We start from the raw sequence: 26,969 nt of genomic DNA, 5'->3' as shown, positions 1-26,969 counted from the left end.
AGGTTATCTGGTGACAGAAATGAAGAAACACATTGAATCATCTGTGTGGTAAATGCAGCCACCTTTTACAATTGGGTTTCGAGGATTTTCGCTGTGAAACAAAGGCAAGGGCAGACTACAGGGATGAGTTACAGAAGTATGTTCTATTTAACTCAACAGTGTCAGGCATAGAAAGTGCCCTTTATATCTATAGTTTATTTTAACACATATCAAGAAGACAGAAAATTAGTGATCAATGTAGAAGGGAGCATGAGGTTTCATTATAAATTAATGTAGGAAGACTTGGATTTCAATGATGAAATGAACATGAATCTTAAAAATTGTCTGTCTTTATGAAACAGATGAAAATTATTACAGTATATAACTTTTTGGTGACATTTTACTGCAAAGGGCATATTGTTACAAAATTTAGCAATGATGTAGCTAACAGAAATACTGCAGGGATAGATAAGATTATTTATGTAACATGATAAAACATGAAACATGGATGTATTTGAGTCATTGGGCTGCAGAGTGGGAAAAATACTTTGCCCTGCTCTTAAGTGAACCCTCCTGTTAAATCAAGGAGCAACAAAGATGGGACTTGTTGGGAGCCAAGATTGCACAACAGTAGTCAGTAGTCAAATGCAGCCCACCCACTTGTGTTCTGGTGCCCAGAAAGCTAGTGGAAATAAAAAAGGAAAAGAAGGAGAAAGTGCAGGAAAGGTTCAGAGAACTTCACTTGGGTATCCACTTTAGTGGTGGGGTTTTTTCCCCAAAACAAACCATCCCACTATCAATGTGAGAATGCACTGTTAACTGCATGAAGAAGTCACCTACTGAAAATGAAACTGAGTAAAAACCAACGTCTGCAAGTAGTGACATTGCAACGCAGAACTGGTGGAAGATTGCTGCAAAGTAATTCTACTTCCAAAGCCAGAGCTAGAGAAAACTCATAATCTCAGAAGTGGCCCTGGCTTAACATTTCTGGAGGCCTGGAATTAAATTCAGATTCTGGGATATTTCTAAGATGGAAGGAACACATATGTTGATTGACTTACATATATACATGATTGACTCCTAAGAAATAATCACTAGAATACAGAAAGTTCAGAGGTAACAGAAACAAACATTCAGCAGAATAGAATCTTCATCAGTTCAATGAATCTTGGATATACGATCATTTAAAAAAAAATAAATCCCACCCATCAAAACCAGACTCACTTATATGTGTAAAATTTGGGCAAACTCTGCTGGACACGTTTCCCTAATGCAAATGTAATAGAGAAAATAGATTTTCACACAAAACTAAGGTCAAAATCATGTTTATCTTGGAACTAAAATTTTAGTCTTACCTAAGAAAATATTTTCCCATCGGTAAGGTTTCAACGCTATGCTCGTTAGAATTGTATAACTGAATTCAGATATAAGTTACTTGCTGTCCTTAATTAATAGAACCTATATTCGTCTTTTGTTTTTGTTTCTCTTCCCTTGTCTTTCCTTCCTACCTTGCCAGGATAAACCATTCTGTTACATTTGCCAGCTTCAATTCATAACACTGCGATTTCCTTTAAACAAACAAAAAGACAGTAAAAGAAAGAAAAACAGTGAGAACCACCTGCAAATATTATAAATTCGAAACCCACCCACACAGCCTCTAAGTTCTAAGTAAATGAAAGCAAGAAGATTCAAAGAGAGAAATAAAAATTGGGTTTGGTTGGGTGTTATTTTTCCTCTAGAAATACTGTGAAAACAGATGATACTAAAATCTTTAAGAAATATTTTTCTACTTTTTGGTTGTGTGCAAACAACAATTTCAATTTCCTTCTTTGACTGGCAATGGTTTAACACCGTCCCTGTTATCCGAGATGTTCATGATGGGCTAAATCTTTACTGGATGAAGATCACCTGATCTCAGTAGTGTGCCAATCACATTCCCTAGCAAAAAGCCATGGAATTTATGATTTTCCTGAATGGCCAACTTTCATCTGATTATCACACTAATATTTGTTGTTTATAAGACCAAGGAAGTTATCACTTCCTGAATACAATTGAGAGAAACTGGTCAGACAAAGCAAGATACTGCATTTTTCTTACACTTGAGAAATCTTTCTTGTCTCTCTCATATAAGTAATGAATTATTTATTCATGACAACATCCAAAACCTTTATTTGGAGAAAACAGAAAACCAAAATCATAAGCTCTGTTCACAAAGATCTTCTGTACTGATGCTGTTCTACTAGCTTCCATCAAAAGTAATTCTTTTAGGAGCAGAAACTAATTTTGCTTAGGTGCAAACTACCTTCTAACGGTTAACTAGAAGGCAAAAACCCTAGAGGTGATATCATGACTCTATTGCATCTAGAAGAATTTTGCTGTGGACATGGTAAGTTAGATTTTCACCTGGTAATACGTAAAACACTGAAAGTGACCTAAATTATTTTTCCCTGGAAATAAACATAAAACATAATAAATTCAGTTTAGTACATTAAGATTTAGTATTTAATTTTTACAACAGATCTATCAACATTCTGTAAAACTGAGCACCTCACTAAGATGTCAGTGCAAAAAAAACTACTCGAGTATTAAAACGGTATACACTTACATAATAAATGAACACAATCCAAGTAAATGAATTAACTCCATTGCCACAGAATATACTAGAAGAATTTCAAGATCAGAAAACAGAGGGTATTTTTTCTTTCACATATCTGCCTTACTGTTCAGCTGGATAAAATTTAACATAACTGTGCTTTCATTTATTATATGTAATAACAAAGGCACAAGAGAAATACTATAAAGGTAAGAGAATGGTGCAGTATTTGCCTTAATGTAAAATAAACAAAGGATGCACTTATGAAATATGAATGCCAAGAATTACAAGGTCTGAGCCTGACCACAGAGGAAATACAAAAGAATATTGAAATATCCATTTTAAAAAATCTGAAGAAATGTTACGAGCAAAGGAGCCACCCATGAAGCTTTTTTGTCTGAACTTTCAGCAGACTAATACAGCTATATATATATCTTACTTTGCATGTAAAATTGCCAACCTCGGCGCCTGCCGGATTGAGACCACGCAACGTAACTTAGAGCAATAAGTAAGCTAAAAATCACAAGGCTTAATATGTGTTACAACCAAAATTGTTGAGTGTTTACTACTGTTTATTTAATTTTATTACTTTCTTCCCTTTGTGCTTTTGGTTTCTACCAAAGGATGTATTTATTTATTCATTCTTTTATTTAATTATTTATTTAAGAGTGGTATCAGAGAAGTCAGCCCTCTTTGGACAGGATAATTTAGGATGGGAAACTTCTGTGAAGTTACAGGTTTATATCAAAGCATCAAAACTCATCATGTGAGTTCACCACCTGCCTTTTGCATCTTATTTTTACTACTGACTCAGATATAAATCACCACAACTTTCTGAAACTTTTCAGATTATTGTCTGTAAAACAAATTTTAAATCCAAACTGTAAGCAAAGCAACAGCTCCATCAGTGGAAGAGCAGTGATTTGTGCTTTGTTTTGTCACACAAGGACACCGCTGTTCGGGACCTCAGCTTTCTCAAAGTATGTTGGCTGTTAAAAACCCACTACACACAGATAGAGCAGCAAAGTTTATGAGGTCAAAAAATGTTCACCTACCACAAACCACAAAGACAGGCTCTTGGTGTTAGTAGCAGAAAGAGACTTTTCATGTACACCACAAATTTGACCAACACAGAACAAGCTCTGGCAGGGAGGGACGTGCTGGCGGTCCACGAGTCAAAAGGTGCTACTCAAGTAAACACAACAAATACTCCAAGAAAACTCAGTGTCTCCACTAAACTACTAGAGAAGAGGAGCCAAGGAAATTCAGGCAGATTAATAAAAAACAGCTGATCAGAGTTTCTGGAGTTTGCAGTGCTTTTCTTTTGAAGGAGTTCCTAATCTTTCCTGACCTAGAATACTAATGCTCTACTAAAACTGATTAGGGGAAATACAAACACTTGAACCTTACAGTGATGAAGCAATAAAGACAGCAGACACTGCTCTTAAAGCAGCAAAGAAAATGGTGTTTAAAAAAAGAACAAACATTTCTACCCATCTCTGGACAGTCCCTGCACCGCAAGTTGAGAGCAGATTGCAGGCAGTGTTTGGCACCTGTCTAAACCCAGTGAAAATGCTGGGGACTTACTTAATGATTTTAGTTCTTTAAGTTATAAGCACTACTATCGAGTCCTGATAACAACTTACAGCAATTTCCACTGTGTATATGTATTTATGATGTGCTTATACACAGTTTTTGTACACACAACTAATAATGATGCTTGTGATTCAAATGCTCTGTAGCAGCACTCTTTCTGTAATAGCACATGTAAAATAACATTTTCACTTATTCTGTGAACCAGTTATATTATCTACCTGTAACCAGTCATCTACACACTACATTAATGCAACAGTGCTTACTTAAAGTAAGTATGCGCACATCATATATGCATGTGTTATGTATTTATGTGTATAGTCAGCATATATGCATGGGCACATACACAGATACATATAAGGGTGAAAATAAATTTTATAGGAAAGCCAATAAAAAATAAGGTTTCCTACAACTTTGTAACAAGTCTTTTTTTAGGCCCCATGATGTCTTAAGTGTAGGGAAGCTTTATTCTCTGGTTGTAGACTTCCTACCGTCGTATTTTCCTCTCTCTGTATCACCTCCCCTCACTGAAAAGATTTCCTACCAGGCTGGCATCTGTGTTTACATGTACAAATTTTGTACGTACATATCCATCTGTGTCCCGTAGCTATGAAAAACAGTACTTGAAAGAAACTCCTTGAAAGTTTGAAGATTTCCATTTTCACTTTTTTTCCTTTGTTTGGAGCCTGTGGTTCTTTGGATAGTTTACTCATTTTATTTTAATGTGTTTCATGAAATACTTCTCCAGGCTATTATTAAATCCTGAACCATTCCGGACAGGAAAAAATCTGTTTATCGCGTGATTTTTCATTTGTGAAATACCGGCCACTACTTCTGACGTAAGACATACTGCAAGAGATGTCTCCAGAACCTGAGCTCTCTTGCAGAGAGCAACATGACCAGCGTGTTTGACTCGGTACTTCTACAAGACACGTGCCACCTCCCTGACCTGGGCTGCTGCTGGGAACCTGGCTGCACTGTGCAGTTCTGCTTATCCCTCCATGGAATAAATCTGCAATGGTGATTATTCCATGCTTGAGCCACCTGTCCTAATGAATAACGCTTCCTGTGTAGCTGTTTCCAGATATTGGAGTTAGTTACTCAAGCTTGAAAGACAAGTAGAGAAATTAATAACTGGTGCACATGCTTCTTAAATGGCACAGGGGCAAAATATGGAAAGAGGAATTCATTGCCATGGCTTTCCTACAGTATTGAAAAAGGATTTATGAGTATCAGAAGACCTGCATCAGCGTGAATCTGACCAGACAGACAGGCGAGCAGTACCATGACTGCATTTTGGCTTAAATTTGGGTAACTGAATGTTGATTATAATTTTGCTTCCAATTTCTGAAAAAGAGAGAGACTGAGACTTAAAAACCGATCAGTGCAGGATTACACGTGTTATTTAGTAGCTAAAGGAAACTGAACCAACAGCCTCCCCGCCCCAATCCAATACAGCACTAGCGCCACATTTTCTCAAATTATTGTTATTTATAAAACCAGAAATTTTTCAGTAGAGGGGTTTGCACATTGCTTAGCTTTTGAGTTAGTACTATTTGTAAAAGAACACTGGTGAATATAGACTAAATGCCTTTGCCAGTCATTTCCATCAACAGATCCTTCCGAGCCAAGCAAACTGATGGTTTGTGTGCTTTTGCTACTTTTTTGCCAAACAGTGGTGGATTGACTTGTAAAATTCCGTAACACAAATACACACATAATAACAAACAATGTCAAAGGAACACACGTTTCAACAGCCCCTGGAAACTCCAATATATGCTTTTCCTGGGTTTGAAGTTGAAACAAGTGAGAAACATTGTTGTCTTCTTAATTTGTCGATTCTGGTTTTACTTCAGACTTGTAAAGACCAGTTCAGTGACATGCAGAAAAAGAGAATGCATTTGTTCAGCACGTTATCCAGCAAACTCTATGTTATATACAATAGTATATTGAAGATGCTTCCCTATTGTACTTATCTGCTGTGTCACAAAAAGTTATCTGCGTGGAGATTTAATAACACCATTAAATGAAATTCAAATGGACGTTAAGCATACATATAAAGTACTCATATCCAGTATATGTATGTTTAGATTTTTTAATTTAAACTGACTGATTGCTGATGAAACTGAGTTAGCTAGTAGGTTTGTTGGGGTAATACCAGTCACTCTGCCAAAGAAAAAGCCAGAAGTATAGAAAAGACCAGAAAAAAACATCCGATGTTCTCCATTATTCCAATACATCAAAACCATTGTTTTAGAGGTGATGGGACAAGGGTTTGTCTGGTGTACATTTCTAAGCAAGACCCAACTGCCTTTTTGTTTACACAGCGCTCTCTCAGTTAATGCTTCTCTTAACCACCAGAGCTGGCTTGATCATGTTGCCTCTCCAGCTCAAGTACTTTTGGAAACAAAAAGCATCTGCTTTCTAGTTTTGCTAGCTGGCTAGTTTTCTAGTTCTAGTTTGGACACTGACAGTAGGATTAAACTGTATGTTTCTTTTTCAACACTGCTTATAACAATATATCCTCTCTTAAAGTATTTCCATTCTCAGCATTTATGATAACCAGAGATGAATACACGTAATCTAATGAGTACCTATAGCTACTTCTTTTTATAAAAATGTGATGGCATTGATGTAGTACAAAATCTACTGATCCACTCTAATTTAGGGAACACTGCTGAACACAGTGACACCACTTCCCAGATTTGTTCTTCCACTGCTTACTATGAAAGTTCAAAATACTGCCAAATGCCACCTGATTGCAGCTTTCCCTGAGCAGATCTGTGCCAAATCTAAATTCCCACAGGTATTGCTACAGAAAAAAATGAAAAAGCTACTCACTGCATACAACTGATTTTCTGTTATAATTTTCTGCAGATCCATTCAAACCAATGAAGCTTCTCCAATTTACATGGCTGAGAATTAAGCACACTCCTTTCATAAACCAACCACCTCCTGTCAGAGCAGGGCAACCTCACAGCCACTGCTTTTGAATCTTATACAGCTGTTTTCTGTACTGCCACAAAACTCCAAACATTAACACTGCTATACAATTTCTATTTATTTCTTTGTTATTATTGTCTTGGGCCCTGGAAAGAGATTTTCTAAAGGCCCTGTTGTGAAGGACTTAGCACATGAAGAGTAATGATTATGCTGCTGCAGTCTATGAGCAGATTGACTTGCTTTTCTTCTTCCTTTTTTATTCTTTTTTAATGTTTTTAATTTGCTGAAGAACTGTTTAAGGAAGAAAAACCAAACACCTCCCCCCGCCCCAATCCCAACTGTGGGAATGTTTGCTTTTTTTGGCAGCACTAATATTTATCCCTTCCTTAATAGGAATTCTCCCCTGTGTTAAGAATGTTGCTTTTACAGCTCAAAGATCTAAACATGAAGTATTTTATCTGTATTCTGTTTTTCTCCCCTCTCTTTGCAACTTTGGAGCAGTTAGGAAAAATCAAATATTAAAACAAAAATTACTGTCTTTGAGTGTCTGTGAAAATTTATGTACTAAAAAGCAGCTGTAAAATTTTTAATGTTTAAATTAATGTTTTATGTTTACAATAAAAACTCTCCAGCCATGAAGGGCTTTTAAAAGCTACATGCTAAATACAAGCAAAACCAAAGCAAACAATAACACTCCTGTGAAGCCCAGCTTCAACACACAAAATAGCAAATAAGACTTTTGTGTAGACTTTGTAAGTTTTCGTGTCTTGCTCTACAAAAAAACGCCAAACCCTAGGAATGTCAATGCTACAAAAAGAGCTGGTTAGAATAGGAAGGCAAAAAAGTTGTAATTCCTTAATAATAGGTTTTTCTGCAATTCTGAATATATTTGTGATGGTCTGGTTTACTCTTTTATTTGAATTGTGTTATAAATAAAACAGCTTCTCTCCTCCCCCAAATCTGCCAGCTGTAAGCACTCTGTCCTCCAATAAAGGTTGAAACAAATGAATAGGTTTAAAAGAGACCATTATGCACTAGCTAGCACAGACTGAGGAGATGAAATGTTGCCAAATCATACTCCTTTTAAAATCAATAGGAATTCTTGTTATTGGATTCAATGGAAGTATAATTAGGTTCTAAACTCACACGCTTTCTCAACAATGGGTTTCTTTACCTTTTTCATTCCCGTTTCCCTCTCAGATATGGAGAAGTCTCGCTGTTCCAAAGTGCTCTCCGTTTGAACAGCATTTTAGCCATTTCTCCCCCGAAATACTTGTGGCATAGGCTAGAGAAAGCAAACTCTCAGCACAAGTAACCTCAGTTACCTATACTGAAACTCAGCTACAAGTTAATACCAGCAAGAGCGTAGCCCACTCCCCAGCAGACATTTAAAGCCTTGATATCCTACGTTCCCTGTCCACCCTCATGCTCCCGTGCATCACCTTATTAGTGACGCAGTCAGAGCAATCCCACGTACTGCATCATCACCACCATCTTTTCTTTTTGCAGCTCAGTTTTGTTTTGCAGGTCTCGCTGTAGGGGTACAGGCTAAGCCCAAATATATTTAGGCTGAACCAAATGCAAATCCGTCCCACAACTTGAAATGATTTTCAACCCCCCTGTCAAAGTAATTACAAGAAGATGATATAAATAACATCCCCTTGGAAGGTCTGTGTAAGAAGGACCCGGCATTTACCACACCTGCATGTTGGACTCCAAATCAGCCACCGGGGAGTCTTGAGTCCACCTCCATTAATCTCTCACTGACTTGCTTTTGCAAACAGTGCACTGAACAACAAAAATGTATAAAGCCACACCATCCCCCCCACGCCCAAGAATTAAGAATTATCTTTTTCAATTTTTTTTTCTATACACAAATCCTACGCAAATAGTTTTAACTCTTATCCACAGTGCTATCTTCATAAATTATTTTGTCAGCCTTTACTTTGTTCCAAAAGAAGGGATGCGAGAGCACTTTTTTAACTGTTTCTTGGTTAGAGGTCATGAAAAAAATTACTGGGAAGCATTTAAAATGGTGACTATCCTTTTTTCTGCTTCTCTAGAAACGGGAAAAAACCCACCAACAACCAAAGCAATCTTTTCATCATTTTCGCTCTTATTTATTTGCGGTAGAAAATATTTCTCATGTCAACTATAAAGTACACATAATTCAAAAAAATTAAAGATGGTCAGAGAGCATAAGCACTAACGTACAAGCTTCAATGTTCATTTGGATAACTGAACTAAAATTTACTACAGGTGATAAAAGTAGTTTCACCTTCCTATACTTTGAGTCAGTTATTCCACTAAGCATGACCAAAGGCAACCTTAGAAAAGGCCTATCCTGCCTGGTTAGTACCTTGCAAGAATAACTGGCAGAGTTGTTTGCAGGAACCATGCACACAGTTCCTAGCTTCAAGTATTTCCAACTCTTGTCAATGCTATAAAACTTAGGAGTTGAATGATTTTAAGGACAACACTCTCCATTCCTACTGGTCTCTCTGGTAACTGTTTTATCCAAGCTTTAAACCACTGAGACCTGAAGTTCTTAAGGTTCCTCTCTTCAAGGATGAGGGAAAACTTTAAAAAATGTGTGTGCATACAAAATATATAAATGCACATACAGACAGGTAATGAACAAGTTTCTGCAGAGAACTTATCAAATTATTACTGTAAAAATCTTGAATGAGAGTTTCTGAGGATGCTTTCTAGAAAAACTATGCAGAAATTTTGCCCAAGTCCAAGTCTGTCCCAGTGGAGATGGGTCTGCAGAATACCCAGGTCCTAAATACAGGTTTTCATGAAGAGATCTCATAGCTATTTAGAAAGTGAGGTAGCACTACTGCAGTGAATATATTTATGAACATGTATTTAGATTATTTCCAAGATGCTCTTTGCATATTTAGCACAATCCTCTCCCTCCTGCCCTTTGTCACCATTTGCATGACTAGATTTTTTGAGACTACCTGTGCTCAGTTCTTCCTTCAGTCTTTGTGTATCCATAATTAATTTGTCCATAATGATGATTAATCATTTTTTAAACATGCTGAATATATACACTGCTCTTCTGTAGATGAGATATTCCTGTTGCAGAATATCAGCTGAAAACAGATGAGGACTTCAGACATTTTATTAGTTTTATTAGTTCATATTAGGTCTGTGACAAGGAAGTCAATTAGATTAAACAGCAGGTAAATAACGATTAAGATATCTTGGTTTTAAAGCAAACAAAGGGGAAAAAAATTTAGATTTTATTTAGTTTTGCCCCAGTTGGGAAGCCCTCATGCAAGTTTCTTCTGCAGTGTGCAACTTGTAATGAATGCAGTTTGACAGAAACAAGATATGCTGACCGATAGCAGCAGGTAACAGAAACACAGTGTGCATTCTCAAACAGCCACATTACTGGTGATAAAGGATCAGCAGCCCCTTAGATCCAGTGAGTGAGGATACAACGCTAGGGGTAGTATAAAAATATAAGCAGCAGTGACATTTAAAAAGAAACTGTCCCTGTATGGTCTTGTCCATAGCCATAATTCTAGAAAAGAACTTCTTTTCTAATGCGCCCTCCAGGATTAAAAAGGCATAGATATCATGCTATATATTAAAATTAGTGTTTCTTGGCCTTGGATAGTTTCAGATCAGGCTCCTCATGTCCTGGACATGATTCAAATAAGCAACTTCTCCACTGGGTAATTTAGCCTGCTCATGTGGCTGATAGCTAAGATTTATTACCTCATCGTTTTAGTCAAAATTTACAAAATTAGGTTTGGACAGTGGAGGGGAACATCAAGAGCAGTTGCAGCACAACTATAGTGTAATGGAGAAGTGAAACAAATTTTGATAGAGTAATTCTTAACTACTATTTATCTGTAGATTAAAAACAAATAGAAACACTTAAACCCCAGGGGCAGGAATAGGACTACCTGCACTTTCTGAAACCTCCCTACAGCAATGATTTTAGAGTACAAATGTGGTATTTTTACTTACTAAAGAGGGAATTTGACAAGCATGCTAGTTGAAAAGGCTGAAAACAGCTAAAAATTTCTTTATCATCTCTACTTAGAATTATCATTAACAACACAATCTTAATTATATATGGAGCTTTTAACATACAGTGCTTTAAAAAAGAGTTCAATATTGCTATCTCCCACTATGAACAAGGAAAAAGATAGATGTGGAGATGAACCGATTGTTAAATTCACCACTATGCTGGTAGCAAATCTGGGAAAAAGGTACAATTACTCCATTTCTTAGTTTTAGGAAGGAAGCACCAATTAGTCCAACGTACAGACTCTTTGCCTCCCAGTATCCCCAGTGATGTCCTGTACAGCTCCTAAGACTTCCCAAGACGAAGGAAGACCTACACGGCATTTCATTTTATTCCCTCTACTTTTTATTCCCGGGACACGCCAAGGAGGAGCCCTTGGCAATGCCACCGTGGTCACTGCTTTTTTCTGACAAGTCATTGCAGAGGGTATTTTAGCGCATTTTGGCACACCTCCTGCAAACACAAAAGTGGCCTTAGTTGGAACAGTATCTAGAAAATGTGAAAGAAATTTCCATAGAATCAGTCACATTTTCTTTATATAGGCACATTTTAAATTCTCATTTTTACAGAAGCCAACTAGATATAATCCAGACACCAGTACTGGAGAAAGCTTGCACTATGTTACTCTCAATGTACAAAAGAGTTGCTGGAGTTCCTTTCTCTTTCTGCTTGTATCTAAGGTGTTTGAGTCGGCCCGAGGAGGGGGGTGTTTTGCCCTTCTGTTGTTCACTGCTTTAATCTGTTATCCTCAAGAACGGGAGGGCACCAGATCACTGTGCCAGCTACCCTCCCAAATCTCTAATTGATGTTGACAGTAAAATATTAGCCACAGTATTAACTATCAGATAAGAGAGAGTACTCCTGAGGCTTGCACATCCCAGTCAAGTGGGTTTCATTAAAAAGAGACTTGTTACTTGTTACCAACAATACCAGACAATTGCGACATTTTCTTAAACTAGCATTAAAATAAAGATGACTCACTTATCTTTGTACTGCTATAAATAGTGATTTGTCTCTCTTCTGTCCGTTTCATTCCCTCCCACCATCCTTCAGTCAGATGTAAAACTTTCTTTTTCTGCTATGGGAGGAGGGAGAGGAAAAACCCCAACACCAAAAGCTCAACAACTCCGTATTTAGGCTAAATCACTCTGCAACATTGCAGCTTATGAGTTCCAAATATAGATGTACCCATCAGCTCCTCCAAGCAGTAGCATGGCCTGCACTTCCTTCAGCCCCAGAGGTACACCAAAAGTTGTACTTGAGAGAGAAAAACCCCGTGGCCAAATATGCAGTTAAAGCTTGGTTCTTCCCATAGCTTCCAAACAATTGGTTTTATTTCAGTTAACTGCATTGCAGTGCACAGTGTCAGTATATTTACAATACTATTTATATTAATACCTGATCCAACAATCATCCTGCAAAAACAGCAGAATCATTTCAGGGATAATAAGGGAGAACGCCGTTTTGCAGCAATGCGATGTTAAAAAGCAAAACCCTTCCTTGCCCTGACAATGTCTTTGCAATAAAATTCATGGGTTTAGGTTGTAATATCCTGGTAGGACATGTGCACCATGGTAAAAATAACAAACATCTTCCACAGACTCCCAAGTCCAGAGTAACCCAAGTCCCAGTCACACATCATCATAGCAAACTTCAGGTAGGCTCAGAGATGCAAAACATCTCCCAGGACACTCTACTCCTACCAAAACTTCCAAGTTTTTGTTCTTTCCTCCATAACTTGCCAGTCTCCTCACCCACAGTGTGTCTTTTTTATGGCATTACAGATACAATTGTATTTAAATAAAGCAAGCACAGCATCTTCATCTAAATGTTAAGGAAATATTTATCAGCACAAAGGTGGTCTCACCCTGTACAGTGTTTACTATGTTTTTTATCTTCAGGCTACATTAGGATTTGCTGTGAAATGGTATTTGGAGTGACTTGTGAATCACTGCCAAATGTGGTTGTACCAACCATATTGCGAAGCTTTGCACAGCAGTAATCACGGGGTATTTCTGACAGTGGGAGCAATTGGTACAGAAGAGCAGTAAAAAAAAGATGGTCTGTTCTTTTCTCACTTAATCCCTTCTGTTGAAGCACTCTTAAAAATCAGAATAAAATATGAACTAAGATAACAGATGCCCTTAATGAGGCCCTCTGTTACTCTACCAGAGTATCTCTGAAAAAATAAAATATATAGATGCTGTTTCAGCAACTAAGACAATAGAATTATAGAGAGCAGAAAGTTTGTGATTCTTTGGGGCAGAGGGTTATCGTCAGACGGGAAGGAATAGATGGTGTGCTTGGAGGCAATGATACAAGTTGCAGAATGCTAAGATATCATCTGTCTCCACTTCTCAGCATACTTCTCTTGATACCAAACCCCACTCCCCTCCTTAAAACTAGAGGTAAATAAATAAATAAATCTGTAACTGAATCAATTAAACACATGCAAAGGCAATTTCCACTTTATGAGAAAACCTGCATGTAAAGAGATTTTAAAGCAGAAAAGTGCCACTCCTTGTTTAAGGGAAACATCATTGCTCCATCTGATAATTGTGTTTAGTTCTTCTTCAAATGTATAAATGCAGAACACTGGATAAGTCTCATTTAGAAAAGAAATCTGACCAAAAAGTGCAAAATTGATCTCATACGCTTTTAATTCTACAAACCAAACCAAATAAATAAATCACTCTAAAGACTAAAAGAGATGTCCAAATCCTATTAAAGTCCTTTTAGACTCAAAAATCTTCATATTTAATAGCGTTTTGGCAGCTGTGTATGATCTGTAGAATATTTACGGCAACTGCCACTTGTGGTACATAGCTACAAAGTGGCATTTCTGATTATCCTGGTCTAAAAGGCATTTGAACATGCTGAATGATACCTGTGCACTAGTAGTCTTCATATCAAATTTTTCATAAGATTATGCATAAATGCAGTGGTAATAAGCACAACTTTGCAAAGTACAAAATCTTTCATTTGTCGGCAAACTTTATTTGGAATTTGCTTATCGCTCTAGGAAGAAGATCTAGCAACGAGTAGTCTTAATGTGATAAATAAAGCTTTATACTCAATATTTCCTAAGAACAGAATATTAAATCTAAAGTCACTTTATGGATCTTCTTTAAAATGGATGTTTATTGTCCTCAAAAGGAATTAATTGCTGTTTTGAAGAGGAAACCATTACAAACTGGTTTGTAATGCAACTGGAGAAACTTTATACGCTAATTCCTGAACAATTAAAATGCACGGATTTCCAGTAGAGCATCACCTTTTAATACCATAAAACTTCCCTGTGTACATTTATATGGCCAGATCTCATTTTGATCCAAGGCCCAATCTGAACTAGCCTCAGCCTCCTCTCTTTACAAGCACGTTATTCATAAATATTGCATATGTTCCTATATTTCTCTAAAACAAGATTTGATAGACTATTCAGAGGCTCAGGAGCTGGTTGCTAGGGATTTACAGATAACAATAAAATGCAAAGACTCATTTTAAAATTCAGTACGGAGTGCCACGTTTTTTAGTTCAAAATTGCCATCAACAATTATCACTTATTTAGATAAAACAAAAGAGGAGAGTCTCAAAAGAATTGCATGCATGTCAGTCCTACCTTGACAAAAGAAACATATTTTTAATCTTCTTACATCACATATCACAGGAGGTCTCTAGTCACTTCCATACAGTAAAAGAGAAAAGGGGGAAGTTATACATTTTCAGGCACTAACAATTTAAAATTAAGACAAGAACAAATATTGTTAGTTAAAGCAAGAGACAGTGAGGAAAGCAACTCAGCTTGTGGAATAACAATATTGTTAAATAGAAAGGGTTGTTTTCTGAACACAGTCATCTTATAAAATGTACAGTAAAGCTTTTATATGTAAATTACCTAAACTCAGAAACCTTTCACTTCAAATTGAATTGAGAATAGGTTGAAGAAGAACACTTTAGTGGAAACGTGCTTAAAATGAAGAAAATCAAGAACAACTAAGGTGAACGCACACTGTTTCACTGGACACACCACCCCACCCCCCCCGCCCCCTAGTAAATAATTATTTGATTGATGTACTGCTAAAGGATAAAAAATTGGCTTCAAATATATTTAGATAGCCTCTTAATACATACATTTCTTTTTTTATTTTTTCATAGGTACTGATCATAATTGTTAAACTGTGTATTGCCACCAAATACATAACTGTGCAACGTGAAAGGTTCTGATCATATTTGTTAAACTATGTATATTGCCACCAAATACATAACTATGCAACGTGAAAGATTAAAACTACTACAATGGAACTACATTATACAAATAATCACATTATCACATTTAAAAGCTCCCTTTGCTGACATACTACAACAATGCAAATTCCCCATAGCTTTTGAACTAAAATTCATATGATTCCATCATTGTATTTTTAACTTACCAACATCCCTTAAAATAATCCAATCATATATGATGGTCAAACTTGAACAACTGTTCTGTATCAAACCGTCATGCTGGATACTCCATGAAGGACCGTAGGCTGGAAACTGTGCTTACAAAGCTCACATGGATTTTAAAAGAAGTCATATATGAAACAATTGCAGTATACGCTGTTTTCATCAGCCTTACAAATGTATTTATCTTCAGGTTTTCTAGCAAGCCTGGCACCTCTAATGATGCACTGGCTGGAAATGACAATTGACACAGACCATGTTATTGGAACGCCAGCCCCACAGTTTTATTTCTGGTATAAATTCCTGGTAATTTAACAACTTTGACAAAACTAGCTGTAATCCATATGTTTCTACTTGATTCTCTGTGACTACGTTTGACTCGACTGCTGTATCAGGGCCTTGCACAAATAAAACTGTCTTGTGGTATGCTCACTGACTATGGCTGATAAAGGGGATGAGGTGGCACACTGAGGTACTTGACTATGGGTAAATAAAATAAGAGCTAATCATAGGGCAAATGTGAAGGAAAAGAAAGGCTAACCACAAGAAGAGGATATAGTCATTATCAGAAAGTAACCTACATACAGGTTTATAGATTCACAGTTTATTAAAACTCTCATCCTGTAGTAGTGACGGAACAATCTCCTTGTAAGGCTGAGCCCTTAGTAAAATTATTTTGAATTTGCTTGTTCATTGCATACTTCCTCCTGGCTGAATATGGAAATCTGATTTTATTTGATGCTTGTAGGTTAACTCTCCCTTTGGATTTGCACACGGCTACCAATTACTTGAGTAAGAGCCAGGAAGACATTTGTCCTATAGCAAAACTTGGTCCTTAATTTACCAGTTTGTGAGGACAGCGGGGAAATTTAAGTAGTAACCAATGAAAGAGACTGATCCTGGTAGACTTTTTAAGCTAAATAGTGATCTTCCTCACATCAGCTAAGAATATGGCTTTCAAAACTAATTCTAACTAAAAAGATTAACATATCAAACATTAAAAATAAATTTGGGGCCAAGCAAACTGTAAGAGCAATGCACAACTCCCTAAGCCTGAAATCTGAGAAGCTTTGAGCTGGACAGTCTGCACATGCAAGTTCATGTATGTGAGAATATAAAGAAGAATACCAATAATACTCCCTATTTATCGCTCTCAAAGTGTATTTATGACACACGAATGAATATGGCACATGGAACAACATCTGCATAATGACATAATTGTTTACAAATTGGAAACACAAGTACCAATACCAATACTATCCAGGGCGTTCATAGAAAAGACAAACTAAATTGAATAGTTCATATTTTTGCTATGAATATATGTCGAGACAAAATAAAAGCTGTATTTCAAATGACCTTCTCTAAAGTGAAAAATGTTTGCAGTCTGGCAGTTTTATATCATTGTGTCTTCACAAGAAAAAATGTTATTTTATTAACATTTATAATCATCTCTTTGCCATAAATGCACTTGAAGTGAAAGTGTAGCTAAAACATATAGTATTTTTAGGTTCGAGATAAGGCAAGTAGTGTGACTGAAAAATAAAAAGTGTAGTTCACTCTTTCAAGCTATGAAGCATGTATGCTTAAATGAGTTACACGACTGTCTTACTAGGCATTAGCTGAGAATACAGAAGATAGCCAGAGATATATATTTTCCACAGATTACATATTGTACCCAAAAGATTTAAATAATGAAATAATAAGCAAATGTTGAAAATGGTTTACATTTGAGTATTTTTTTTTTAAAAAGGATCCTGTTAAGTGAGATAGGAGTCTGATTCCAACTGTGCCAGGTTTCTGTAAGCACTAAGACCTGTGAAAAGCTGACGGGTTACACTTTAACATTACTCTGTGAAGTCATTTTTAACTTTAAAAGGACTTACAGAATGTTTCCCAAGACTTTTAATAAAACCAACTCAAGATTTAAAAAAGGTGTTTGTTTTAAAATTTGATTATGTTTTTTTTTTTTTAAATTTCCGTTTCTTGTTACCAAGACGGGTATGGCAGACCGAGTGCCATCGTGTGACTCTTGTGTCTGTTCACACAGCAACCCTGTACAGCCCCACGCAGCCTTCTCTCCAGAATTTTGCAGTCAACTGAATGAAAACGATACCCATTTCTTCCTTTCAGCCCATGTGTAATGGCTTTAAAGGCCTCACCATCCTCCAAGCTCACATGGCATAGCCATCACTTTGGACTATGTTAAAATTCAGCCTTTGCCTTTGTAACAGTGAGCGTAAATTTTTGGAAAAAAATTGTTATGTGACATAATTCATTTGAGCTCTGTTGGCTTCCTTGTGTTTAGCCCGATTAGCTTGATTGCAAAAGTAGAACCCAGTATTTTATTTCTTTTATGCTTATGCCCCAAACTTCATGGGTATCTTTAACACCTCTGATACTTAATTCAGAGTTCATATGATGACTCAAAGTCTTTCAGATTCAGTATTACCCCAAATCATCAGGAAAATTTAGTAGCCTAGGTGCAAGATCTACTCACGTGTACTTTCCACGAAGATTGACAATAATGAAAAGCCTAAACCAAAAAACAACCTGGTGATATTTCCTCAGTTATCAAAGAAAATTACTCACCTGGGGTGAGCAAATGCGTAGAAATTTGAAAGATGGTATTATTATAAGCCAGAAACTAAAATGTTATTATACCCCTTGCTAACTGATATTTCAACTATTAATGCTGAACTACATTTAACTTATCTGAATGCTTTTCCACTGTCTCTTCCTCTCTATTGCTAAATGTGTGTACAATACCATGAAGGAGACTTAGGTATATTGCAAAGGTTATATTTTAAGATGATATGGGATGGATGTATTTGACTTTTTAAATCTTTCTCACTCTGCTTCAGAAAAGGAATCAGTAATCTGTGTGGTTTTGCTGCACTGTATATTTTGGTGAAAGCAGATGGATATTTTTAGCATGAAAAATGACTTATGAATTTTTGAACATTTATTAAAAGCAATACTGCGTAACATTTCAGGAAATATAACCCACCAGAAATCTTTTTGTGTTTATATCTAAAAAATTAATATTTTTTCCCTCTGAGTAAAATGATATATCTAATGACAGGAGACATAAATGCTAAAAGCACTTTCACTATTTTCAGTCATTCTTGTATATGCTTGTGTGTATTTCACCTGTGTGTATTAGCGGCAAACTCACAGTCCAACTTGCTAATAAAACAACTTTCAGTTAACATTTAGCTTGATTTTTTAAGACAATATTGTCAAAATTTTCCTACCAACATTACTATAAATTACTCTTCCCAAGGCATGTACAGCTGGACTGTGGCTGCGTGGCCGTTCTTAGGGCAGGACAATAAAGGAGAGGACTCCATTTCTATGAAGAAAGTATCTTTTGCTCAGCATAGTCAGACACAAGCACTTACAAACAGGAATGAGGCCTTACTGTTGATATTTTCCTGTTAAAAAGGCAAAACCTTTCAGACAAAAGTGCATCTCAGAGGAAGACCCTTGGAATTCACAGGTCCCCATTGTTCCCTTAAGGCACCTCCACCCATGAGCTGCCTTTTCCTTTAGTGACAGCTGACATCCTGGAGGCAGAAACATACCTGGATTCTTCAGGTCCTCTTGACCAAATGCTGTATTTATTTATTTTATTGAATAAAAGACATGGCATTCTCTTTTACCTTCATTCTACATGACTTTCTCAGGCTTGCCCTGGGAAAGCCTTTTGGAATTGCATAAATGTTTAGCATACGGATAGTCCAGATAATTTGTTGTGACATTCGGGAGAAATAAGGCAAAATTAAGCTGGGATGAGAACACAAAAAAAAAAAAAAAAAAAAAGGAAGCAGAAACAATTACAACTAAAATGTTTAAGAATTTTACCTAGGAATAGAGTGACATAAACAAAGTAACACTGACTAACATAACTCCTCTTTCCTGTCATTCTCACACTAACTTGCCACATCTTACCTATAGTTTTTGCTCCAGGTCTTATTATAGTTGCTGCTACTACTGAAGAATTTAGGAGGTTAAATCAGGAAGCAGGGCCCCAGTGTGCTGCGGCTCGACAAGCACTGACAAAAAATGGTGAGTGCTCCAGAACATCCCCAGATGCTGTTGTTTCCAGTGTATTTTCTGTTCTTCCTATGATTTGAATATACACAGATTTAAAACACAAATGTATTTATAAGAGTTTCAGTATCTCCATAACTTTCTGCATCAAAGAACAGATTAGATAACAAATACAGAGGCTGTAAAAAATGTGTTAATTCAGTCTCTGTTTATCAGTGATATCTCTGATGGCACAAGAAAACAAAAGTATTTAGGACACCTAAGCAGAATAAAAAAAGTCATTTTTCCCCCTGAAAACAACCTAAACAAAAGCATCATAAAAAATGTGACCAACTCAATAAGCAGCAGCACTGCAGTCATTTCACTCTACAGATTAAAAGACCCCAAAAAGGGGCAACGCCGCCTTTCACCTGTGACACAGCCACAGAGGCTCTGCACCCACCAGTACGCACATAAAAGTGACGAGCGAGTTGTTGTAATGAAGAGCAGAGGTATACAGCCTTTATCAGATGAGAGGGGATTTGTCAGAGATTAATAGAATTCCATTGTAATATCCATATCTCACAAAGGCATACTCTGACAGGGTCCAATTACTTTCAACAAGCTGGGCCTGCTACATGGACCCTCTGAACCGGAATGGCCCTCCAATCTGTATGCTTTCGTTCAGACAGATAACACCAACGTGTTTCTCTCTGTGATCACTGCCTAACTTAAATGAGTTAATCTCGTTTTCCAGATGAATTGTTATTTTGTCTCCCGCAGGCTGTGATTACCGGATAAAAGTATTGTGTTAACAGGAGGGCCAGGGTCTTTTCAGCAGCGGATTCCACATTCAGATAACCAGCCAGAGAGGGCTTTTTCTTGCTTGCTTGCTTGCTTTTTTTTTTTTTTCTTTTTTTTTCTAATGTGAAGTAAGAGAGTGGCACTAACAGGAGAAAACTGTGAAATGACACAGAGATAAACCTTCCCAAATAATTATGTAACTTCGTAAGAGGTCAAAGGGGCAGTTTATCTTCATATTTCAAAAGAGCGTCCCGGTGAACCAATCACATTTACAGCCTACCTCTACATATTTTAAGATGTTATTTGCCTTTCAGTTCATGCCTGCCCTTTCTTTCTCTAATGGCCTTTGTTTCTTAAGCCGTTATAATGTGTTTGAGAAGTTCACAAGGGAGGCTATCAGAATATAAATATTTGGAAGCACTGAAATATATCTGGGCAGCCTCAGAAAACAGGAAGAAGAAAACAAGCCCAGGATTTCACAAACCGTTCTCTTAAACCGATGAAGCAAGAGCCATATGGTGAGAGTTATAGTCTACAGCACATTTTTCTGAGATAATGTATTTTCTCAGTGACAGCAGTGAGATTCTTCATTTCCTTTTCTCGATAAAATGTTAAAAAGAAAAAGCCCCGCTCTAATGTTAATTCGTAAAAACTACATCTTTGGGGCTTAACGTAGGAGAAGCACAGGCCCGAACACCCAGTTGTGCCTTGATCACCAGGAAAATCCCTTCAGGGTCAAGAATGACTCGCACATAGACCCCATCTAGGCAAATTCAAACCCACGACCCGTAGCAGAACCGCACCGACTTACATCAAGTCTGTGTTTCATGCATTTCCATCCCTACAGAAAAAACATGAAACTATTATGTTATTTTAGTATCTAGTGCTAAAAGGTAAATAAAATTTGATCTCTGAATGCAGTAGGCTTCTCCAGTGGCTCTCCCAGTAAGAAGATCCAAGTTACTCCTGAGGTGGGTTATGTCAACAATTCGGAAACAAGATGCAACATCCGATCGTTGGCAAGGTATCAAACGCTGCCCATGAAATGCAGTCGATAAGCTTATGAAAGCTTCCTGACAGAAACCCACAACTTTTGACTGCAAAAAGCCAATGTCTTCAACAAAATATGAATGAACGTCGGTGCATGATGTGCGTGTGAAGCACATGGAGGCTGTATCCCACCCTGTGGGAGAGGTCTGGGGCAGAGCAGACCCTGCAAGTCCTGGGCCCCCGGTTTTGCAGAGCTAGCGAAGCACATCACACCTTCCATTACGCTCCTGTGCCCACATTTCCTTCTGCAGGAAAGGAGAGCCTGTGATTGAAGTGAAAAGCAAATCTGAGGAATATCAGTCCCTACACAAATATTTAGGCTCCATCTTTCTTATGCAAAGAATAACTGACATCAGCAGATATGAAAATCATTCATGGGTAGCAAGGTAAATTAATGAAAAGATAACACGTTTTGGAGTTTCTGTCTTACAGAGTTTAAATATTTCTGTACCTCATAACAAAGTGAAAAGTCTGTGCAGCTGGAACCACAGTCATCATATCATTAGCCTCCATTTTGATCAAGTTGGCAGTATTCTCTTTTCCGGGCAGAGGCAGTAAGTTCAGCCGCTATACTGGGAACTAAGTTCATAATCTGTCATTTAAAGATCCCTGGTATTTTTCAAAATGCGTAGATGATAACCTAATGGTTCACATTCTCTTATGAAAAACAAGCTTTAGGATTATGCATTACATACAACAGAATGCAAAATGTCTATACAGTGTAAGCAAACAGTCAATCAAGTACTTAGGGTGTAAAACCGATGTTACAGTAAAAACACGTCTTCGCTCAAGAAGGTGAATAGAAAAGATCGTTTTTATACAGTAGGAGACTCCCTCAGGTATATAAGGAATCGCATTGTTTGCTGGGCTACAAAAAGACATATTCCAGTCTTCTTCTCCACCAAGCACTGCATTTTATTCTGCTTAGCAGGAGACAAGTGATGCAGCTAGGAGTGTGTGAAGTGCTCCTATGCATCATCATAAACAAGATAAGCAAAATTATTTCCTAAATTACAAACATCTACACCTACAACAAATCACTGACAGGAGCGGGGGATGCTGTGGGCGCAGTATGGGCACAAAGACGTGTGCTTTTAGCAGCTCTTATCAATGCTGCTGCTGCTGTAGGAGCAGGAAGCTGGCGTGACTTTGCCTTGTCTTTGTCTGAAGAAAGAAGGAACGGTATTTTTCTGTCCTTTTTTACAAGTGTTTTGATTGCTTTGCTTCTCTCGACTTAGTCTGGGAAAGGGTAGGCCTCAGTAGAGATCTAGGAGGCCATAGGTTCCCTGAGGTATATCCTCAGTAGGAGGATTTTTTTCCCTTTTTCTTGCTTAATTAACAGATCAGATGTGGGAATAATTATGAATAAACATCAGGCAGTGTCATTTAGAGACTGGTCACTTTGACTAACCCGTGATGAGTCTATACACAGCCACACAAGGGATTAAGCTCCCAGCACAGCTGTAACCAGGACTGCTCATATCCTGGCTCCTTTTTTTGTGCAGGACACAGCCCTGACATTCTGCTTGTTATACGGAAATTCAGAGTTACCAGTGAATAGTCCTATTTCAGATCTCAGTGGAAGCGAATACTGGTCCTCCTCACAATAACTGGTCCTTCTCACAATAACAGTCTTTTCCCAGACAAAGCCAACACTGGTATAGCAGAAATGATGCTAGTAAGAAGTGATGTGAATTGGTAACAAAGAAGCTTGATCAGCGTGATGGAGACAGACAGTCACAGACACAAATTAAATCTCAGACGCAAATTAATTTCTCATTCATTTTTCTGTACGCTGGTGCTACTAAACACTTTGTAAAAGTTGGATTGAAGGTAGCAGCTGGGAATTATATTGTTTCAAGAGCTGAAAATATTCTGTGTGGAGAAATTTTAAATCCATAAACTTTTCCTTTTTCTTCCTTTTTTAAAATAGTGCATCAAAATGCATGCAGAGCAGACCTATGAATTGCTACGTGGTTTTATTTTTTAAATTGCCGGTCGTTTTTTATTCGGTGGTCTTATGAACATAAAATTGATAAAATGGACAGCTTTCTTTCTAAGCTAGCTTACATCTCTCCTTTTTTGAAAGCTTCCTAAACATGCAAGCACTCCATAAAAAAGTAACTGGTGCATGCAGAAGCAATGCAGTTCACAAATGAAGCAGTATAATGTCAATGGTTTGAAATTGTTCAGTCTCAGTTGTTTTCCAAGTCAATGCACTGGCAGTCTTGCCTGAATGCAACTAGTCAATAGAGGGAAAATAAATAGAGCATTTCCAGAATTCACCCATCAGCACTGAAAAGTGTCTGCTTACTATTACACAGTTTTAACATGTCATAATCGTTTTTCACAGTATAGAAACCCTCCTCATACCTTGGACAAAGAATGAATTACTATTTTAGCACCCTATACATATCTTCTAATAGAAATTCCAAGCAAACTGTATTGATTATAGTATTGTAAGTGGCATGTGTTATTAAAGTAGACTCTAAATCCTTCAGCCTGTTTTTAATGCTACATTATGAACAAAAATTTCTAATTTGGATATCTAAAAGCAGACACTTCTGTATTTGGATTTCTGAACAGACTCATTTAACATTTCTGTAAGTATCTGTGCATTGAAAGAGCTCCCTGTAATTTCAGGTAGAGTTGAACACCACAATTTATGCACAGTATTATTCCCATAAAGAATCCTATTGACTATTAAGTTGGACAGGTTTTGCTCACATAGGTAAAAGCTTTAGTGCCACAGCTATATGACTCTAAACACCCATACATTAAGCAGCAGAGAGACACAACTGTCCCCTATCTTTCTATCTTTTATTTCTCCCACTCCTGTATGACAAGTGCTAGGTCGAATAGCACCACTAGGCTGAATACCACACAAAGAAAGAAAGGAAGCAGACAGGACAGCCACATTGCTGCACTTTCCTTTTGAAGAAAATGGTTAAGCCTGCCCCTCCAAGCATCTAGATGCTAAATGGCATCTAAGGTGCTAAGCTTACTTAGATAAGGTCTTTGCAATGCCATATAATTACAGAAAGGATCTGCCATAGTCTGAAAAATAAGGAGAAGTACGTCTTTTCCAATCCCCTGTCTTGTTATCTGTCACCTGGACGAAAATGATGTAAAAAAAATAAAGAGGGGAAAAAAATTTCCCCTTCAGACCCAAGAACACACTAACACCCATGGATATAAATGTTACAATAAAAGAGTAGGATGACTACTAGCAGAGCTTTTATAGCTTAACAGTATTTTGACAACAAATGTTCATATTTCATTTGAAATTTATGAAACCTTTGTGCCTGTAATCCCATGAGCAGCTACATGGTAAATGAAAGTAGCAGGCAGTCTAGATTAATAATATTTTGCTTCATACTGGAAGAGCATTCTAAGGAAAAGAAATCTTGCTTTATCTGCTCTCCCACTTTCTTTTTTTTTTTTTTTTTTTTTTTTTTTTTTTTTTTTTTTTTTACAGTCACTGTATTGGAACAGATTCAGAGCTCTAAAACCTGCTTGCAAATATTCACAGATGCCTTATTAATTTATGAGAAACTGAAGGACCCATCACAAGGTATAAGCAAGCAATTTAGGAATAACAAGTAGAGGGGTATGATACATGGCAAAATACCACAGCTCCTAGTGTTAGAGAGCTACCAGTGGTTTAAATCAAGTTCAAGGGGAATACCTGGAATAAGCTCCCGTACTTCATATTCTAATAAAAAATTGGTATGAAAAAAATGGTTGCCCTATGAATCATAACCTTTGCTTTCACATTTTCACAGTTTAGACATACATGTATGCTAAAAGCTCAAGTGTGGCTTCTTGCACTTAAATGTCTAAGTGTATAAGTGTCTTTTTCAACAGCTCTATTTATCTTCAAGCATATCCAACACAAAGTGTTGGGGTTTTTTACTTTTTTTGAAGTAGTCTCTTAGTGCAAGCTATCATGGCAAATATAATGTGGGCCAATTATGTGCCTAGAAAGTAGATATTTATTTCTATTAAAATTTTTATACCTTTTTTGAACTGTCACGTGGACTTATCTCACATGCACAGGGTATATTAGGTTGGTAAGACCACACTCTGATTTCTTGCTTTCTTCCAAAGCACAAGTCACATGAAGAGTAAGATGGAAAAAAAAAGTAACTTATTTGAAGCAGCAATTGGAGAGCATTTTTAAAAAAAGTTATTAGAAACAGTCCTTTTGTCCCCTTTTCATGAAAAATACAGCTTTTGTTCAGCTGTTCTTAATTTCAAGTATTTCTGTGGCTTTTCATTTTCTGAGTTTTATGTCAAAACGTAACACTTTAGCCTTTGAAAAACAGTATCTCTGAAAAACACACACAAAATTTGCCATTAAATAAGATAGACAAAAACTCACAGGTACTTGATCTGTAAGATACTGCAGTAAAGAAAGTACTTGCTAAAGAAAAAAGCATTTAGGTCAAAAACATTGTTCACTGCTGGGAGAAAGGCTGGGAAAATGTTGGGTGTAGCAGACACAACTGGGGAAAGTGGATGACAGAATGGAGAAAGGGTAATATAATAGCAAAGTTAAAAATAGAATCTAGGCAAACCGTTTTACTCACACAATAAAAACTGTAAAACAAGGCATTAGACGGCTCTAGGAAAATGACACAGAAGATACACAAAGGTAAAGGGAGGTACTTGAGAACAATCTTATTACGGATGCTGTGTCAGTAAGGGACTCTAATATTTCCAAACTACTAAAAAATGAAATTACAAAGGAACTGAGGTTATGTGATTAGCATACCAAATCTCTGAAAATAATAATAAATATCCCATGGTATCTGTGACACACAAACAAATAATTTCTTTGACTGAAAGTGGTTCCAGAAAGACATCCTCAGCCCAAAGGTCCAAGATTTGCCACCTAGTGCAAAGCACTGGTCAACATTTTGGCAGTGATCAAAGGAACATGTAAGCAGTGTTTATGGAATATATTGCTAAAAGAGAACCTTCTCTTTAATTCAGACTTGAGCTATACTTTGATATATGCAAGGGTGCTTTAAAACCTTTTTTCTTTCTTTTATTTATTTAATAATCATCTTAAATGATCATCATAATTTTTTGAGTCATCTTCCGTGACTATTTTTGACATACAACTTTATGGACTCGTTGGATGTGATGTGAAGAATCACTTCCTTTATCATCATCTTCCTTTCTAAGAAAAGGTGAGTGGGACAGGGGAAGAAAAATACTCTCACCCCTACATAAAGAAATGGGGATGTATTCCTCTCTTCTTCTTCAATTACTGACCCATCAAGTATTAGACTTTTTTTCCTTTCCATTGACTATGTAAAGAATACCATGTTCAATATGACACATTGGAGAACACACATCGAAGGCTTTAAAATATTTAACTTTTATAATACTGCATGTTTTCTCTATTATTATGGAAATACAGACTGCAGTTAAGCTCAATAGATTTCTTTTTCATTGAAATCAAGACTACAACCT

General features: G+C 36.9%; 1 protein-coding gene across 3 annotated transcripts in view; it reads right to left on the bottom strand.

Moving 5' to 3' along the window:
• Nucleotides 1-26,969, bottom strand: part of WWOX (WW domain containing oxidoreductase) — a 537,288-nt gene that overhangs the window by 233,984 nt on the left and 276,335 nt on the right. Inside the window, exon 9 of one of the 3 annotated variants that reach the window (XR_007506720.1) lies at nt 14,776-14,837. The exons of the other annotated variants lie outside the window; for them this stretch is intronic. The gene's annotated coding sequence lies outside the window, so the exon portion shown is untranslated. The remainder of the gene's footprint in view (nt 1-14,775; nt 14,838-26,969) is intronic. 3 annotated transcript variants of the gene reach the window in all.

This window comes from Accipiter gentilis, chromosome 7, assembly GCF_929443795.1.
Source record: "Accipiter gentilis chromosome 7, bAccGen1.1, whole genome shotgun sequence".
NCBI classification, from domain to species: Eukaryota; Metazoa; Chordata; class Aves; order Accipitriformes; family Accipitridae; genus Astur; species Astur gentilis.
The sequence above is the reverse complement of the archived record's forward strand: the minus strand, read 5'-3'. Positions and strand labels throughout refer to the sequence as shown.